Source organism: Puma concolor, chromosome E1, assembly GCF_028749965.1.
Source record: "Puma concolor isolate L17-30 chromosome E1, mPumCon1.1.hap2, whole genome shotgun sequence".
NCBI lineage: Eukaryota > Metazoa > Chordata > Mammalia > Carnivora > Felidae > Puma > Puma concolor.
In genome coordinates this window covers 18003775-18023798 of record NC_141680.1, presented here as the reverse complement: position 1 = coordinate 18023798, position 20024 = coordinate 18003775, and the positions used below count along the sequence as shown (strand labels likewise).

Here is a 20024-nt window from a genome sequence, read left to right as displayed (position 1 = left end):
TTGAATTGTGTCAGCACATACTTGACGTATTTCCACTCTTTTGCCTTTTGGAAGAGTTAGTGGGGTCTGTGGAAGAATATAACTCATACAGTAGTAAGTGAATGCAGAATATGTAATAAAATAGATACAAAGTTGCATGAGGATTTTTCTACAGTATCTTATTGTGTTAGTGGAATTGATGAAGAATTTACATACAAGATAATAATTGAAGTATATTTGGAAGGGTGGATAAGATTTATAGGCAGAGATGGTGCGGATAGCATTCCAAGTGAAGAAAATAGCCCTAATATACATGATGTCATTGGTGAGAAATAAGCTCACAAATATCAATTGGACCCAAGTTGGGAGAACTCTGAAAAGTCACTCTGGAGAAGATTATAATAGTGAAAATTTGTGGGTTCATTTGAAGTTTTTGAACAGGAGGATTGAGTGATACTTTCAAGGTGCTTTAGAGATCTGAAATGAATCAAGAGTGCAGTATTCATTATGGTCTTTGTTTGCAAGCAGAAAAGTGATGGTGACTATCTTATGGAGAAATGAAAGTCATTGTAAGGCTACTAAATTGCTCATAGACTCAAAAGGAAGGCTAGAGAGCCAGTCTGGGACAGTTCTTGGGATCTTGATATCAGGAATGAATTGACATTCTAAACAGGAGGCCACCAGAATAAATTAGTGCCATCCATTTTCCCCCCAAACTTTTTTCATTTTGCTCAAGATTCTAGACTCTGAAAACAGAGAGTGGGGTTGGCTTAGCTTGGTTCATATCCAATCATCTGTAAGAGCAGAAGTAGCATATTTATTTCTTTTGGATTTAATTTTTTTAAGTTCTCACTACACCCAGCATGGGGCTCAAACTCACAACCTTGAGATCAAGAGTCGCACATTCCACTGACTGAGCCAGCCAGGCGCTCCAGAGCTAGGCATATTTATACATAGTTTTGTCTAGGCAGAGGAGAGGTTATTTCCCAGAAGGAAATCGTACCTTTACTAAAATGTGGGTATACATTCTGGGAGGCCCATATGACTATGGGCGTATGTCATAATGGATTAAGGGGGAAAGACGAGATTAGAATGCTTGTTTGGGAGGCTTTTTTCTCTAGACCAGACAAGAGGTGACAGAGACCTAAACAAAAGGTAGTGTCTATGTGATTGGCAGTAAGGGTTTGGAAATGAAGAACACTGTGGAGGTAGAATTTTTTAAATTTAGTAACAAATGCTTCTTACTCATTCAAATACACATGATCCTAAAAGTACCTAGGTGATTGGCAAAAAGTCAATGATGAGGTATAGTGAAAACCATGTGATAGTAGGCAAATTACTTAGCTTTTCTGAACCTCAGGTATAATTTAGGTTGATAATTATTTTAGGACAGTTGTGACAATTCAATAAAATAAGCAAAATGCCTGGAATATAACAAGATTTTCTTGTTAAGCAGAAAAACAGGGAGGATTTCTTTTGATTGTATTTGGTTGGGAAGTGCTTATATGTTGTTATAAGCTATAAGCAGGTGCTATATGTTGTTCCCTCTGAATACACAGTATTAGAATCTAATGCCTTTCTGTTTAGCGAATTTTATGCAAACAGAAAGGAAGCATTCTGGATTAGAAGTTAGTTTTAGATTTAGGGGTTCCTGGGTTGCTCAGTCGGTTGAGGCTCCAACTCTTGATTTCGGCTCAGGTCATGGTCTCAGGGTTCATGGGATCGAGTCCCAAGTCAGGCCCTGTGCTGACACCATGGAGCCTGCTTGGGATTCTCTCTTTCCCTCTCTCTTTCCTCTTCCCCTGCTTGTGGGCATGCTCTCTCTCAAAATAAATAAACTTAAAAAAAAAAAATTAGTTTTAGATTTAGAATTTGTTAAGTAAGCCTTTTATATTTATTTTATAATTTTAGACTTACAGAAAAATTATAGCTAGTGCAGTTCTCATGTACCTTTCACCCAACTTCCTCTAATTTTAACATTTTATGTAAGAGTGGTCTATTTGTCAGAATTACAAAGTTAATATTAATACTGATATGAAACTGTAAATTATTGACTTTATTCAGATTTATCCAGATTTTCCCACTGAAGTCATTTTTCCTATTCCAGGATCCAATTCAGGATATTACCATGCATTTAGTAAATTTAGATTTTTAATTCCATGTCTGTTATTAAGTGTGACCTTAGGCAACCACTGAACCCTTCAGGCCCTCCTCCATTATGTAAATATTGACTTAAAGGATATCTAATTTTAATTTTGTAGTTTTAATTTTCTGAGTCTGTTTATATCTGTCATACAGTATACTTTTTATTTTGAAAGAGATTTTAAGATCTAATCAATACACCAGATCTTGTTGACAGTAAAGAAAATTCAACTTTTATCTTGTAACTTTAGCATTAAAGGAAAACTATATATTGAGATTTGGGGAAACTCACAAGAGCTTTTTCTTCTATTTGAACAAAAAATGACAAAAAGGTAGGGTTTGTGTTTTGACTCATTTTCTCTGTAAATACTAGTTAACAGATTCTCTATTTAGTTATGTAATGATTGAAAGTAAAGTCCAAAACATTTGTATTGTTAAACTGTTCATTTTGGGAATATTAGGGAGGACACGAAGCTTAGAAATGTAACTTGAAGTAGATCTTAATATAGTAGAATTTATGATGAAGATAATTGAGAACAGATATATCCTAAATACAGTTAAACTTTGGATTGCCAATAACTTGTTCGGTGAGTGTTCTGAAAGACGAGCAAGCATTTCTAATAAATTTTAACTCAATAAACAAGCAATGTCTTGCAATTCGAGTAGTAAGTATGCAGTGCTGAATGTCACATGATCACAGCTGAGCCAGTGGTTCTTCTTTCTCTCTCTCTCTGTCTCTCTCTGTCTTTCTCTCTCTCTCTCTCTTTCTCTCTCTCTCTGTCTCTTGCTGTGGGATCATGGGTGATTGTCTCCCATTTTTGGATGCTCGGTCTCAGGCTGTGGTGTTTGGCAGAAATCAGTGATTTTTCAGAACTTTGGAAGGTGCCCACAACTGGCACTAGTGTATTTTTTGTCACTTCAAAGCACCTACGGACAGACAGTCCTTTGCATTTGCATACAGGAGTAAGCTTAGGAATGCTTTGCTTCATTCTAGGTCAGGCTGCCTACACATATAGACCCTTTCCTCTACTGCCTTATTGCCAGTTACATTAAATACAGTATATAACAAGTTTATTAATACTGTACTATATGAACATCCATGCGAGTGTATACAATGGCCCCTGTGCAGAGGAAGATTCTACTGAACCAATAGATAGCAGTGATTCTGTCAGTGATAGTGAAAGTCATCTTACACAGTAACCCTTCTCTCCCGTGTCTACCTCACACCAGCCATGAAGGTTTTCAAATATAAGTGCAGGTTAATTTGTTTATTTTTCTTTATATTTTGTATTTTCTTTATTATTTTGTATTATAGTGTTGGAAATCATTTTTATATGAGTATTTTTGGGTTGTGGAATTAATCATCTGAGTTTCCATTATTTCCTATGGGGAAATTTTTTTTGATATACCTAAGTGCTTTGGATTAAAAGCATATTTCTTTTTTTTTTTTTTTTAATGTTTATTTATTTTTGAGGGAGGGAGGGAGAGAGAGAGACAGAGACAGAGACAGAGTGTGAGCTGGGGAAGGGGCAGAGAGAGGGAGACACAGAATCCTAAGCAGGCTCCAGGCTCTGAGCTGTCAGCACAGAGCCCGATGTGGGGCTCGAACTCACAAGCCGTATGATCATGACCTGAGCTGAAGTAGGTCACTTATCTGAGCCACCCAGGTGCCCCTTAAAAGCATATTTCCAGAGTGAATTATACTCTTAAACTAAAATTTTACTGTAATCTAAGTAGTTCATTTTTTGTTGCTTATTAGTGCTTCTCAGGTTTGGGCATGATTTGAAAAATGTTAAATTGTTTATATTTTTAAGTTGTTGCCCCTTTTCACTTCCATACTAGGTTAAGGAGAATATCCTATTGGAAATAATCTTAAGACAGTTGTATTTTATCTCTTGGATTCTCCTATTCAGAAATGTTGAACACAATGTACCAGTGGCCTTGACTTACAAATAATTGACTCTGATTCAAAAGTAGGTTCTATTAAATGACTTCATTACTTTTAAGGACCTTGAATTGTAATATTTGACTATTGTATTATTCATTTTCTTTTTTTTTTTTGTATTATTCATTTTCTTAAATTTACATTTAGTAATTGTGTAAGGTCTCATTATTTATTCTAATCCAACAATTCCCAACCTTTGGTTTACCAAAAAATGTATATGAAAAATTGTAGATATATATAGGTTTGATGAAGGGCCCAGGAGTATGCATTTAAAAAAAATACTAGGCAGTTTTTATGCAGGTGGCTGTGGACTACACTTTGAAAAAACATAACTGTACATAAAGAGTTTTTATTTACTGTCACAATTCTTGTATTAAAACCATATTTTTCATTGTTTACCTGATTTCTGTATTGACTCTTACATTTCTTGAATGCCTGTTATGAGAGATGTTGTATTAGGTATATCAGATCAAAGATTAATAAGATAGCTTCTGCCTTTAAGGAACTCAGTAAGTCGTTGGGTGAGATCGGTAAACAATTCAGAGCAGTCAGATGAGTGCTAACTGGGTATAAGCAAACCTTATGGAAGCATCACACACACACACACACACACACACTTTGCCTGGAAGAATTAGGGTGGGAAAAGTTTCCCAGTGGAGATGATAACCAGAGATTGAAGAAAGTAGAGGAGTTTAGATAACATCAAAATAAAAAGCTTCTGCACAGCAAAGGAAACAATCAACAAAACTAAAAGGCAACCTACTGAATGGGAAAAGATATTTGCATATGACATATCTGATAAAGAGTTAGTGTCCAAAAACGTATAAAGCACTGATACAACTCAATACCCCAAAACCAAATAATCCAATTCAAAAATAGGTGGAAGAGGGGTGCCTGGTGGGCTCAGTTGGTAGAGCATACAGCTCTTGATCTCGGTCATGAGTTTAAGTCCGATGTTTGGCATAGAGCTTACAAAAAAAAAAAAAAAATGGGCAGGAGACATGAACAGACATTTCTTCAAAGAAGACATACAGATGGTCAACAGACACATAAAAAGATGCTCAACATCACTTGTCATCAGGGAAATGCAAATCAGAACTACAATGAGATAGCACCTCACACCTGTCAGAATGGCTAAAATCAAAAAGACAACAAGTGTCGTCAAGGATGTGGAGGAAAAGGAACCCTAGTGCACTGTTGGTGGTAATGCAAACTGGTGCAGCAGCTGTGGAAAATAGTACACAGGTTTCTCAGAGTTAAAAATAGGGGTGCCTGGCTGGCTCAGTTGGAAGAGCACATGACTCATGATCTCGGGGTCGTGAATTCAAGCCCCATATTGGGCATAGAGATTACTTAAAGCTTAAAAAAAAAAAGTTAGAAGTACCCTATGATCCAGTAATCGCACTACTGGATATTTGCCCCCAAAACACAAAAGCACTAATTCAGACTAATGCACCCCTAGGTTTATTGCAGCATTATTTATATATTTATTTAAAAAAAAAAGTTTATATATTTTGAGAGAGCAAGCACGGGTAAGGGAGGGACAGAGAGGACAGAGTGAGAATCCCAAGCCGACTTTGCACTGTCAGCACAGAGTCTGATGCAGGGCTTGAACTCACAATCTGTGAGGCCATGACCTGAGTCAAAGTCAGGTGCTTAACTGACTAATGCTGCCCCTATTGCAGCATTATTTATAATAGCTAAATTATGGAAGCAGCTTATGTGTTCATTGATAGATGAATAGATAAAAAAGAGGTGGTATATATACACAATGGAATATTATTCAGCCGTGAAAAGGAATGAAATCTTGCCATTTGCAACAACATGGTTGGAGCTAGAGAGTATAATGCTAAGTGAAATAAGTCAGAGAAAGACAAATAACATGATTTCATTCATATGTGAAATTTAAGGAACAAAATAAGCAAAGGAAAAAAAAGTAGAGACACAAACCAAGAGACAGACTTTTTAAAAAAATTTTTTTAATGTTTTTATTTTATTTTGAGAGACAGTGTGAGCGGGGGAGGGGCAGAGAGGGAGACACAGAATTAAAAATTTTAAGTAAATAAAAATAATAAGAAAAAAAAGGGGGCACCTGGGTGGCTCAGTTGGTTTAAGTGTCTGACTCTTGATTTCAGCTCAGGTCATGATCTCATGGTTCCTGGGATTGAGCTCTGAGTCAGGCTCTATGCTGACAGCATGGAGCCTGCTTGGGATTCTCTCTCCCTTTCTCTCTGCCCCTCTCCCATACATATGTGTTCTCTTTCTCAAAATAAATAAACATTAAAAAAAAAAGTAGAGGAATTTGGCATGAAGTGCTTACTGGTTATGAGCACTATGTTCTCCACACAAAATTCATTTAACCCTCACAAAATGACATAGGTATTACCATTTCCCCTATTGTAGAGTTGTGAAAAATTTGAGGTCAGAGAAATTAAGTTGCTTTCCCAATAAGTTAATTGCCAAGAGTTGGTATGTTGGCAGATCCAGTTTTGGGATTTACATATTACAATTCTAGAACCTGTGTTTTTAGTTACTGTGTGTTCAAGGCTCTGTGGTAAAAGGAACATGGCAATAAACTGAGAGGTCTGTGTCATCAGAGCACAGGAAGTAGGAGTTGAGACTAACGAGGTAGGGTGGGACCAGATAATGTAATTCCTTTAATGTTAATGATTTTTGTTCCAACTGAAATACAATGTAAAGGGATCGAACACTTAAGTAGAGGGAATGACATAATCAGATTTGCATTTTGAAAGGTCATTCTAGTTGTAGTAGACCAAATGGATTGGAGAAGGGCCACGAGTGGATGCAATGGCACTATTTAGGAAGTTGTTATAGTAAGGCAGCCCAAATGAGATAAAGTAGTAGCCTAGGTGGAATAAGGAGGAAATTGTGGAGATGTAGGAAAGTGGGTCAATTTGAGAAAGATTTAGGAGGACAGATCTACAAAATGTGATGATGGATTAGGTTATGGGTGAAGGAAAGGGAGTTGTTGAAAAATAACTCTTAGGTTTCTGAACTGCTGAATTGAATATATTCGGTTGGCTCACTGTTTTATATAGTCACAGAATGATTAGTTTGAGTGATTAGACTATGTTGAGTTAGAAGTGCCTTTGAGATATTAAAGTGGAGATGTCAAATACATAGCTTTATAGTACCTTTGAACTTTCTGTATAGTAAATAAATGAGGTGTCCGTTATTTTGTCCCTAATAGCATAGCTGATTGGTACTTTTTCAGGGCTTTATCATAGTTGTTATCTCTTGAATCACTGGTAATAAAAAAGAATGTAAATAGAGTTTGGCTGTCAGTACAGCTAATAAAAGAATGTGAAAAGATTCTTCAATCTAGAAAGCAATTAAGACAAGTATGTTAGGACAGTTCTCCTTTGGATAATGGCAGAACTAAGAATATACCCTGATAAGAGACGAGGGAAAAAGAGGGCCAAAAAAGGCTAATCTAAATCTAAAATGACAATTTAAGAGCAATCTAGTTTGAATATTGAAGTTACATATTTCCTTCCTTTTGTTAATAACGGAATTATTCTTGACTTACCTAAACTACAATTACCCAAGTTACTGTAGATGTACAGTGGGAATAGTTATACCAGAAGTGAAATGTTTTTTTTCTTCATTTCTCCATCATAGTCATTTGATGCTGTGCTGATAAATCAGCATAGCATTACTTTATACATTCAGGCATATTGTATATTTTAACTATTCACTTTAAATTTTCTTGAAAAACAGAAGAGGTCTAATATTTCTTTAAGTTAAAGCTATTCTCAGATTATTAGATTTTGTTTATTGAGTTTAGAGCAGTAGTTTCCCTTTATCAGAAAATATTGCCACTCTTAAAAGTATTGTGATACTGGACAAGACTAAGCTTTTGATGAAGATTTTATATCTTGTAGGTATTGTAATGTTGGTTTCTGTGTTACTAATATTTTATTTATTTTTGTAAGTTTTTTTTTTTTTTTTTAAGATTTTTCTTTCTAAGTAATCCCTATACCTAAAGTGGGGTCAGACTTAACAACCCTGAGATCAAGAGTTGCATGTTTCACCAACTGAGCCAGCTAGCCAGGTGCTGTTTTACTGTTATTTTAAAGTTCTCTGGAAAAAATAGTTTTAAAGGTAATTCATATATAGATATAGAATATTTGGAAGATAAAAGCCATCACTGAATTTACCACCTAGAGATATCACTGTTTTGGTGTATTTCCTTTACTGTTACTTCTCTGTATTTATTTTTATTTTTTTATTGTTAAAAAAAAATTTTTTTTGTTAACGTCTGTTCATTTTTGAGAGAGAGAGTGTAAGCAGGGGAGGGGCAGAGACAGAGGGAGACACAGAACTCAAAGCAGGCTCCAGACTCCACATTGTCAGCACAGAGACAGATGTGGCTCTCAGACTCAAGATCTATGAGATCATGACCTGAGCTGAAGTAGGACCCTTAACTGACTGAGCCACACGGGTGCCGCTACTTCTCTGTATTTTTAATGTACAGACCATGTAGAGTGTAGTAGTTAAGAATGGAAAGATTCTAGAATTAAATCCCATAGGTTCAGATTTCTGTCCCACCACTTATTAGCTATGTGATTTTAGCAAATTTATTTCTCTGAATCTTGAGTTTCAAAATTTGGAATATGAGGATATAAAAGTAAATACTACTGTTTGCTGTGTGCCAGTTGCTTTACTAAGTGAAAAATCTGAATCTTCGTAACATCTCTATTTAAGAGCCACTTAATAGTGCCTTTATAGGGCATCTGGGTGGGTCAGTCAACGACTTCAGCTCAGGTCATGATCTCAGGGTTCATGGATACGTGCCCTGAGTCAGGCTCTGTGCTGACAGCTCAGAACCAAGAGCCTGCTTCAGATTGTGTCTGCCTTGCTCTCTGCCCCTCTCCTGCTTGCTGTCTCTGTCCCTCTCTCAAAAATAAACAAATGCCTATAAGAGGATAAATTAAATAATGGATGTAATGTACTTAATATAGTGCTTAGATAAGAGACTCTTAAAAACTGAGAACAAACTGAAGGTTGGGGAGTGGGAGGGAGGGGAGGGGAGGTGATGGGCATTGAAGAGGGCATCTTTTGGGATGAGCACTGGGTGTTGTATGGAAACCAATTTGACAATAAATTTCATATATTAAGAAAAAAATAATGTTAACCCCCCCAAATAAATAAAAATAAAAATAGTTCCTCCAGTGTGTATATCTTTGACAAGAAAAAAATATATATAGTACTTAGGACATAATAAATGTCACTTATGTGTATTTTGAAAATTGCATTGTACAGTTTATTAAAGCTTTTATTGTGGCCACCTTCTCATGCCATTAATACTCCTTGAATGAAACTGGAATTTTTAAAATGGCTTACAGAAATTCATCAAATGGATTCATTTACTCATTTCTCTAGCAATAGACCTTTAGATTGTTTCTAGCTGTTTAGCTCTTAATGCTATTATGAACATATTTGTTATGATCTTTTTTTAGTTTCCAGAGGTAGAGTTGAGTTAAAGGGCGGGAGTATATTTTTATATTGCTATCTAGCCCTGCATTGCTTTCCTGAAATGCAGATCGGTGTACATTCTTTTTTCATGTTGTTTAAATAGTTATTAGCTTTTCTTTCTTCCTCTTTTTTTTTTTTTTTTTTTGAGAGAGTGTGTGTGGAGGAGGGGCAAAGGGAGAGGGAGAAAGAGAATCTTTCTGAAAATTATTTATTTATTTATTTTTTTTTTTTTTTTAAATTTTTTTTTTCAACGTTTATTTATTTTTGGGACAGAGAGAGACAGAGCGTGAACAGGGGAGGGGCAGAGAGAGAGAGGGAGACACAGAATCGGAAACAGGCTCCAGGCTCCGAGCCATCAGCCCAGAGCCCGACGCGGGGCTCGAACCCATGGACCGCGAGATCGTGACCTGGCTGAAGTCGGACGCTCAACTGACTGCGCCACCCAGGCGCCCCTATTTATTTTTTTTTAATGTTTATTTTTGAGAGAGAGAGAGAGCATGAGCAGGTGAGGGGCAGAGAGAGAGGGAGACACAGAATCTGAAGCAGGCTCCAGTCTCCAAACTCCAGGCTGTCAAGCAAAGAGCCCGACTTGGGGCTTGAACTCCTGAACCATGAGATCATGACCTGAGCCAAAGCCAAGAATCAGACCAACCGACTGAGCCACCCAGGCGCCCCGGGAGAAATAGAATCTTAAAGAGGCTCCATGCCCACTCAATGCCGAATCCTTTGGAACTGTTTGCGCTGGGCTTAATCTCACAACTGTGAGATCATGACCTGAGCCGAAATCAAGAATAGGCCACTTAACTGACTCAACCACCCAGGCACCCCTAAGATTGTAAGTAGTCTCTACACCCACCCTGAGGCTCATACTTCCAACCCTGAGATCAGCAGTGGCATGCTCCACTGCCTGAGCCAGCCAGTTGTCCCTGGAGTATGAAGTCTTTGTTGGACTTACCACCCTGAGCTCCATAGAGGTGGGCCGCAGCTTTAAGCACAGAACTGTCATTTTTACCTCCTGCGCTTTTCGGATCCTCCAGAGTGGGCAGCTCCGGTATGATAGTGGTAGTCTGCATCCCTAGGAGGCGCCCCAGCTGCGTTGCCCCCGTCTCCTAACTTTTTTATTTTGAGAAATATAAGATAGATTGGAAAGTTGCTAGAATTGTGCAGTGAATACCCAATGTACTCCTTATGAACATTCACCAGTTGTTAACGTATGTAACTATTTTCACCAGTTGTTAACGTATATAACTATTGCTGTATTACATAGATACTGACTTGATTCCCCTGAACTGTTTGAGTTCATTGCAGACGTGATTGTAAATACTTACGCATTTATTGCATAAGAACAAGGCCATTGTCTCACTAAACACAATAAAAGTGCCACAGTCAGGAATTTTAACAGTACAATACTCTTATCAAATATACAGCCCATATTCAGGTTTTTCTAGTTTGTCACAATGATGTCTTTTAAGGATGGATTTTTCCCCCCAATCGAGGACCTACATTGCATCTATTTGTCATATGTCTTTGGTTTTCTTTAACTTCTGGAACATTTCCCTGGTCTTTTTGGTCTTTCATGATATTTTGAAGAATGCAGGTTAGTTTTTCAACTAATTTCCATTTTGACAGATTATCATCTTTGTGAGATTTTAAAATTTGTTAATATGGAATTATAGATATCTAAATAGTTTGGTAGTCTTTTTTCTTCCCTCCAAATCTTTGACCCAGTAATTTTTTATAAGAATGTTTTTCAGGGGTGCCTGGGGGGCTCAGTCAGTTGAGCGTCTGCCTCTTGATTTCAATTCAGGTCATGATCCCAGGGTTGTGAGATCGAGCCCCGCGTCTCCCCATCTCCCCTGTGCACACTCTGTCTCTGCCTCAAAAAAAGAAAAAAAAGAATGGTTTTCAGTGTATGCAAGAAATTTTGAAAAATCTAAATGAAAATAAATCTCCTTTGCAAAGTTGTAATACTTGCAGATTTTGAGTTATACTAAAACTTAAATTTCTGCATCATTCCTACCTGGCAAGTTTCTAGCACTTTGAAGAATCATTGAAATTCTAATGTTTTTTATTTGCATTGTAAAAATTCTTACAAACTGCATTCGTTGAAAGAACTAACTAAAAATGAAGAAAGCAAAATGAAGAAGCAAAATGAAGAAAATAAGTGTATACGTTCTAGGACTCATATGTAATAGCTGTCAACATTTTAGTCTATACGCTTCCAGTCTTGAGGGAATCAAAGTGTATGTGTGAGAGACATTAAAAGAATTTTGTATCAGGGTGTCTGGCTGGCTCAGTTGGTAGATCACGCAACTCTTGATCCTGGGCTTGTAAATTCAGCTCCCACATTGGATGTAGAGATTACTTAAAAATAAAATCTTGGGGCGCCTGGGTGGCGCAGTCGGTTAAGCGTCCGACTTCAGCCAGGTCACGATCTCGCGGTCCGTGAGTTCGAGCCCTGCGTCGGGCTCTGGGCTGATGGCCCAGAGCCTGGAGCCTGCTTCCGATTCTGTGTCTCCCTCTCTCTCTGCCCCTCCCCCGTTCATGCTCTGTCTCTCTCTGTCCCAAAAATAAATAAACGTTGAAAAAAAAATCTTAAAAAAAATTTTTTTTTGTATTGTAACACGGCGCTGTAATTTGCTTTGCCCTTCTTTACTAGTGGTTGCATTATTAAACAATGAAAGAATGGACAAGTAGAAGTGTTATATGATCTTATTAATGGGAAATAACTGGAAAGAGCGGCTCTTATCAGTCAGCGTTTAGATTCTTCCTAAGTACTGTAAATAATTCTTAATGGTTGTATCATACAGTTGTTTTTCTAGTTCTCAGAATATCTGTTGATTGGGGATGAGGGGACATTAGAGAGGTGAGTGCTTGTGGAATTGCAAATTATGAAAATCTTAAACTTTATTTGGGACTAAGTTTCATGTAAGTGCTATGGCCAGAAAATGAATTTCTTACCTTAATTTTTTTTCAAAAAATTTTTTAACGTTTATTTATTTATTTTTGAGACAGAGAGAGGCAGAGCATGAACGGGGGAGGGGCAGAGAGAGGGAGTCACAGAATCCGAAACAGGCTCCAGGCTCTGAGCTGTCAGCACAGAGCCCGACGCAGGGCTCAAACTCACAGACTGCGAGATCATGACCTGAGCTGAAGTCGGAAGCTCAACCAACTGAACCACCCAGGTGTCCCTCTTACCTTAATTTTTAACATTTGTTTTTAAATAGGTAAAACATTCACCATTCAAAAAATACAAAATAGTGAAAAGTCTTCCTCTCATTTTTGTGTCCCAGGCTTTTGAGTCTCTTCCTTACATTGGCCACCAATGTTACCAGTTTCCAAGTATCTTTCTGGAGATAGTTTTTGTATGTACAAGAAAATTTGTATATGTCACAAGATACATTTGAAATGATTTGATTATTTTAGTCTAATTTCCTTTAATAGTACTAACATTTATGCAGCATTACCTCAGAGATATTGTGGGCTTGGTTTGGATCACCACAGTGAAACGAGTATTGAAATCAAATGAGTCAAATGAATTTTTTGGCTTCCCTGTGCATATAAAAATATACTTAACTATTTTGTAGTCTGCTACATATTGCAGTAGCATTATGTCTTAAAAATGTACATACCTTAATTAAAAAATACCTTGTTGCTAAAAAATGCTAACCACTATTTGACCTTTCAGTAAATTGTAATCTTTTTGCTAGTCGAGGATCTTGCCTCTATGTAGATTAGATGACTGCTGATTGATCAGGGTGGTGGTTGCTAAAGGTTAGGGGGACTGTGACATTTTCTTAAAATAAGACAACAGTGAAGTTTGCCACGTTGATGGACTCTTCCTTTCATAAACATTTCTCTGTTGTATGCAGTACTGTTTGATAGCATTGTACCCAGAGTAGAAATTTTTCAAAACTAATTTTTCAAAACTCTAAAGTCAGTCTTGTCAAAAGTCTAAAGTCTTGTCAAACCCTGCTACTCCTTTTTCAGAGAAATCTGTGGAAAATTTTAAATCCTTTGTTGTCATTTCAACAGTCTTCTTAGCATCTTCCATAGGAGTAGATTCCATCTTAAGAACTACTTTCTTTGCTCAGCCATAAGAAAGGAACTCCTCAACCATTAAAATTTTATCATGTGATTGTAGCAACTTAATTATATCTTTAGGCTCCACTTCAAAATTTAAATCTCTTGCTATTTTCATCACATCTGCCATTACTTCCTTCTCAAGTCGTTCATGAGGATTGAAATCTACTTCTTCCAGTCTCCTGTTAATGTTGATATTTTGACTTCTTCCCATGAATCGTAAATGTTGTTAATGGCATCTACAATGATGAATCCTTTTCAGAAAGTTTTGTTTACTTTGCCTAGATCCATCAGGCACTATCCATGGCAGTTATAGCTTTACAAATTGTATATTTATTTATTAAAGATTTTATTTATTTTATTAAAAACTTTTTTTTAATGTTTTATTTATTATTGAGAGACAGATACAGAGCATGAGCATGGGAGGGGCAGAGAGAGGTGGAGACACAGAATCCAAAGCAGGCTCCAGGCTCCGAGCTTTCAGCACAGAGCCCAACACAGGGCTCGAACTCACAAACTGTGAGATCATGACCTGGGCCAAAGTCAGTCACCCAACCAATTAAGCCACCCAGGAGCCCCTATTTATTTTTTTCAGTTCATTTATTTATTTTGAGAGAAAGTGTGAGCAGGGCAGGTGCAGAGAGAGAAGGAGAGAGAATCCCAAGCAGGCTCTGCACCACCAGGTCAGAGCCTGGTCCGGGGCTCGAACTCACTTGCCATGAGATCATACCTGAGCGGAGATCAAGAGTCAGATGCTTAGGAGCGCCTGGGTGTTTCAATCAGTTAAGCGTCCAACCTCGGCTCAGGTCATGATCTCATGGTTTGTGAGTTTGAGCCCTGCATTGGGCTCTGTGTTGACAGTGTGAAGCCTGGAGTCTGCTTTAGATTCTGTGTCTCCCTGTCTCTGCCACTTATCTGCTCATGCTGTGTCTCTCCATCTCTCAAAAATAAACAAACATTTTTTAAAAATTAAAAACAAAAAGACGCTTAACCTACTGAGTCACCCAGGCACCCCTAAAGATTTAATTTTTATTTTTTTAATTTTTGTTTTTTAATTAAAAAAAACCATTTTTTAAAAGTTTTTTATTTGAGAGAGAGAGAGAGAGCACAAGCAGGATAGGGGCAGAGAGAGAAGGAGAAAGAGAATCCCAAGCAGGCTCCACACCATCACCACAGAGCCCCATGTGGGGCTTGGACTCAGGACTGTGAGATCATGACCTGACCCAAATCAAGAGTCAGATGCTTAACCACCTGAGCCACCCAGGTGCCCCAAATTTTTATTTTTAATCCAGCGTGGGGCTAAAACCTGCAGACCCTTGATCAAGAATCACATACTTCGCTGACTGAGCCATCCATGCACCCCTCAAATTGTATTTTCAAATCTAAGACTCAAAAGTTGAAATTACCTTTTGGTCCATGGGGCTGCAGAATGGATGTTGTATTAGCAGATATGAAAACAACATTAATCTCATTGTACATCTCCATGTACTTGGGTGACCAGATGCATTGTCAATGAGCAGTAATATTTGAAAGGAATCTTTTTTTTCCCCCTTGAGCAATAGATCTCAACAATGTGCTAAAAGTACTCAGTAAATCATGTTGTAAACAGATGTGCTGTCATCCAGGCTTTGTTCCATTTATAGATGACAGGCAGAGTAGGTTTAGCATACTTCTTAAAGGCATTAGGATTTTCAGAACAGTCCATGAGCATTGCCTCAACTTATAGTCACCAGCTTCAACAGTCCCTAAACAAGAAAGTTAGCCTGCCCTTTGAAGCTTTGAAGCCAGGCATTGACTTCTCCTAAGTATGAAAGTCCTAGAAGACATTATCTTCCAATATAAGACTGTTTACTTGACACTAAAAATCTGTTGTTTTTAGTGTAGCCACCTTTATTAATTATCTTAGCTAGATCTTCTGAATAACTTGCTGCAGCTTCTATATCAGCAGTTGCTGCTTCACCTTGTACTTTTATGTTATGGAGATGGCTTCTTTCCTTAAACATCATGAACCATCCTCTGCTTGTTTCAAACTTGTCTTCGGCAGCCGCCTCAACTCTCAGACTCTACAATTGAAGAGAGGTAGGGTCTTGCTCTGGATTAGACTTTTGCTTAAGGGGATGTTGTTGCTGGTTTGATCTTCTATCCAAACCACTAAAACTTTCTCCATGTCAGGTTAATATCCAGAATATATAAAGAATTTATACAACTCAACACAAAAAATCCCAAATAATCTGATTTAAAATGGGCAGAGGAACTGAATAGACATTTTTCCAAGGAAGGCATGCATACTCATGCCAATAGACACGTGAAAAGATGCTCAACATCACTTATCATCAGGGAAGTGCAAATCAAAATTATAATGAGATATCACCTCACACCTGTCAGAATGGCTAGCATCAAAAAGACAAGAAATTGGGGCACCTGGCTGGCTCAGTTGGTGGAGCATATGACCTTTGATCTCCGGGTTGTAAGTTTGAGCCCCACGCTGGGTGTAGAGATGACTAAAAATTAAAAAAAAAAAAAAAATGAAAAAAGGAAAGAAATAACGAGCGTTGGTGAGGATGTGGAGAAAAAGGAAGTCTTGTGCAGTTGGTGGGAATGTAAACTGGTGCAACCACTGTGGAAAACAGTGTGGAGGTTCCTAAAAAAATTAAAACTAGAAATACCATATGATCCAGTAATTCCACTACTGGGTATTTACCCAGAGGAAATGAAAACACTAATTTGAAAAGATATATGCACCCCTATGATTATCACAGCGTTATTTACAATAGCCAAGATATGAAAGCAATCCAGGTGTCTGTTGATAGATGCATGGATAAAGAAGATTTGGTATACAATAGGATATTACTCAGCCTCAAAAAAGAGTAAGAGCTTGTTCTTTGTGACATCATAGGTGGACCTAGAAGGTATAATGCTATGTGAAATAAGAGAAAGACAAATACCATATGATTTAACTTGTATGTGGAATCTAAAACATAAAACAAACGAATAGATAAGTAAACACAAAGCAGAAACAAGCCCATAAATACAGAGAACAAACTGGCGGTTGCCAGAGGGAGGGGGTGATGGGTTAGACAAAATGGGTGAACCAGAGTGGGAGATACAGGCTTCGAATTATGGAATGAGTAAGTCATAGGGATCAAGGATGTTACATAGAGGATACAGTCAGTGGTGTTGTAATAATGTTCTTTGGTGACAGATGGTAGCTACACTTGTGGTAAGTATAGATTAATGTATAGACTTGTTCAATCACTATGTTGTACACCTGAAACTTGTGTAATGTATGTTAACTAAAAAAAAAAAAAAAAAAAAAGAGCAAAAATAGTATACAAAAAAACCCAAACCACCTTTCTTCATATCAGCAATAAAGCAGTTTCTCTTTCTTATCATTCATGTGTTCACTGGAGTAACAATTTCCTTCAGGAACTTTTCCTTTGCTTTTATAACTTGGCTCTTTGACACAAGGTCTTTCAACATGCCTTCCTCACTAAACTTAATGATTTCCAGCTTTTGATTTAAAGTCAGAGAAGTGTAATTTTTTCACTTGAACACTTAGAGGCCCATTGTAGGGTTATTAACAATCACACCCAGGTAATCTATGCAAGGATACATAGAAATAGGTGTACTTGGGAGACTTAGTTTTTCTTGTCAATTCTTTCTACCTTTCAAAATTTTTGTTCCCCAAATACATATATTACCTTTTTTTTTTTTATTTTTTAAAGAGATAATGTTATGTTCTTTTCAAGAAGGTCCTTAATTATGCAACCTTATCAGTTACCATTTCATTTTATGTATGTGTTCATGTTCCAATTAGACTGAGTAAGGGGGCAATTTTTCTTTCTCTAAAGGGATTGAATGTTTGACTGAGTTGGCTGTTTTCTAAGCCTGAGCCCTCTGATTAACAGATGTAGGGAAAAGGGCTTTATGGTATTGAAGCAGTCCAACAATGTCCTTTTTGTGAAAATCTGAAGGTTCTTAAAAGATGGAATAGCATGACATCATCACTGTTCATCCAAGGAGCATTCCTCAAGTAATACTGAATATGCTTTGATTATCAGTACCCTTCCCCCATCTTCTTTCTCTTGCTTTGACTGATGTTATTGTCAGCTATTTGACTATATTTTACAAATGTGGAACAGTTACTTAATTCTCAAAATCCTAATTTGGTCTGAGATTTTAAAATAAATTATATTGGATTTTTTATTCTAGTTTAATCAGCTTTCTTAGGTGTATGTTTTAGGATTAACAAACTGGTACCACCTACAAAAATTGTTTGTCTTTTACATTCAACCCTAAATAATCTAATAAATGATAGGCTTCCTTGGCCTATTTTTGTAGAACCAGGCACAAATTAGATCTCAATTCCTGTTTATAAGACTGTTAATTTCATTTTACTGTTCTCTTTTAGTAAGAAGGATATCAGTTACTCTAACAATATTTATCCTCTGAGAATAGATATTTAAAAAATATAACCTAACAGCCTGTTTTTTTTAAAGTGTATTTATTTTGAGAGCGAGAGAGAGAGAGAGCGAGAGAGCAGAAGGGGGTAGGGGCAGAGAGAGAGGGGAGAGAGAGAATCCCAAGCAGGTACCGCAGTGTCAGCACAGAACCTGGTGCTGGGCCCGAACTCACAAACTGTAAGATCATGATCTGAGATGAAACCAAGAGTGGAATACTTTTAACCAACTGAGCCACGGAGGCGCCCCTGGTTTTTTTGTTTGTTTTGTTTTTTATTTAATTAAAAAATTTTATTTTAAATGTTTATTTATTTTTGAGACAATGCTAGAAACACAGTGTAAGCAGCGGAGGGTCAGGCAGAGGGAGACACAGAATCTGAAGTGGGCTCCAGGCTCTGAGCTGTCAGCCCAGAGCCCGACACAGGGCTGGAACTCACAAACCATGAGATCATGACCTGAGCCGAAGTCTGATGCTTAACCGACTGAGCCACTCAGGTGCGCCCCCCCCCCCCCGCCTTTTTTTAAAAGAAGATTGCATGTACAGTTTAATAATACCTTTAAGAACTTATTGTAGATATTTATGTCTTTTAAGCCTGACTTGTAGTTTATCTAGCTATATTAGTCCTCTATGTTAGTTATTCATGTGCCTAATATTCATTTTTAGCATTCTGCAGAAATTATGGAGTTTATGAGTAGGGTTGCTGTGAAAGCGCCTCTGTGCTGTTTATTTTTCTATAGTTATTCCTGACAGATTTTTTAAATGGACAAGACTCAAATCAAATGTCTTTGTCAGTTTTAACATTGATGACTCTGTTGTAGCAATATTCTGAATGTGTGCAAGGCAACCAAGATGCTGCTCATTTTTATAATAAAGTACTTTACTTTGGGGAATTTAAGGATGTATAGAAAAGCAGTTATGCAATGTATACTGTAAACTCTAGCCTAACAGTATAATGGAGTGTTTCAGGGACTTTTAACATTTGTATTTATTTTAATTTTCATTTTTTTCTATCTTCTAACAGCCCAAAGAACTTGCACACATGTTAGATATTTTTTTGTTATCTTTTTTCCTGGTTGTGGAAGTTGAATGTATGATTATTGTTGATAATTAGAACATAAGGAAAGTATTGACTTGTGAATGTTGTCTGTAATACTGGCCATAACTACCTAAATATAATTCATACCACTTTGTTGTATTGCCTTCTTTGCAAAAACTACAGTATATATAATTTCTGTTTTCATTCTTTTTTATTATAAAATCAAACAGATGGAGAAAATTCACAAAACAAACATATAGGTTAATTTATTATTAGAAATAAAATTCCCATGTAATCACTAAGGCAAGAATAGAACTTCACCAGTCATTCTAGAAGTTCCTCCTTATGTCTCACCCCAATCACAATCACTCTTTTTTCCTAAAGTAACTACTATCTGGCGTTTACTATGGTAATAACTTCTGGGAAATTTTTTTATAGTTTCATCATCCAAGTGTGCATTCCTGTATCCCATTATTGAGTTTTGAGAGTTCTTTATATATTTTGGATACAAATCCTTTTTCAGGTACATGATTTGAAAATAATTTTTAGCAGCCTGTGGCTTATTTTTTATTTTTTTAAGGTTTTATTTTTAAGTAATCTCTACACCAATTATGGGGCTTGAACTCACAGCCTTGAGATCAAGAGTTGCATGCTACACCGACTGAGCCAGCTAGGTGCCCCTTGATTTCATTATTTTAAAAGTCTTATTTGCAAGAGTAAAGGCTTTTAATTTTGGTGAAGTTCAAATTATTAATTTTGCCTTTTTTTTATGGATAACACTTTCGGTGTTGTATCTGAGAACTCTTTGACTAACCTAGGTTGCAACAGTTTTCTCCTGTGGTTTCATCTGAATGTTTTACATAAAGTGTTAACTTTTTC

At 37.0% G+C, this 20024-nt stretch overlaps 1 protein-coding gene and 1 pseudogene across 1 annotated transcript in view; one reads left to right on the top strand and one right to left on the bottom strand.

The window, feature by feature from the left end:
* The window catches only part of LOC112855108 (L-lactate dehydrogenase A chain pseudogene), a 39865-nt pseudogene extending 29227 nt beyond the window's left edge, over positions 1–10638 (bottom strand).
* Positions 1–20024, top strand: part of TAOK1 (TAO kinase 1) — a 147471-nt gene that overhangs the window by 29677 nt on the left and 97770 nt on the right. The gene's annotated exons all lie outside the window — the stretch shown is intronic.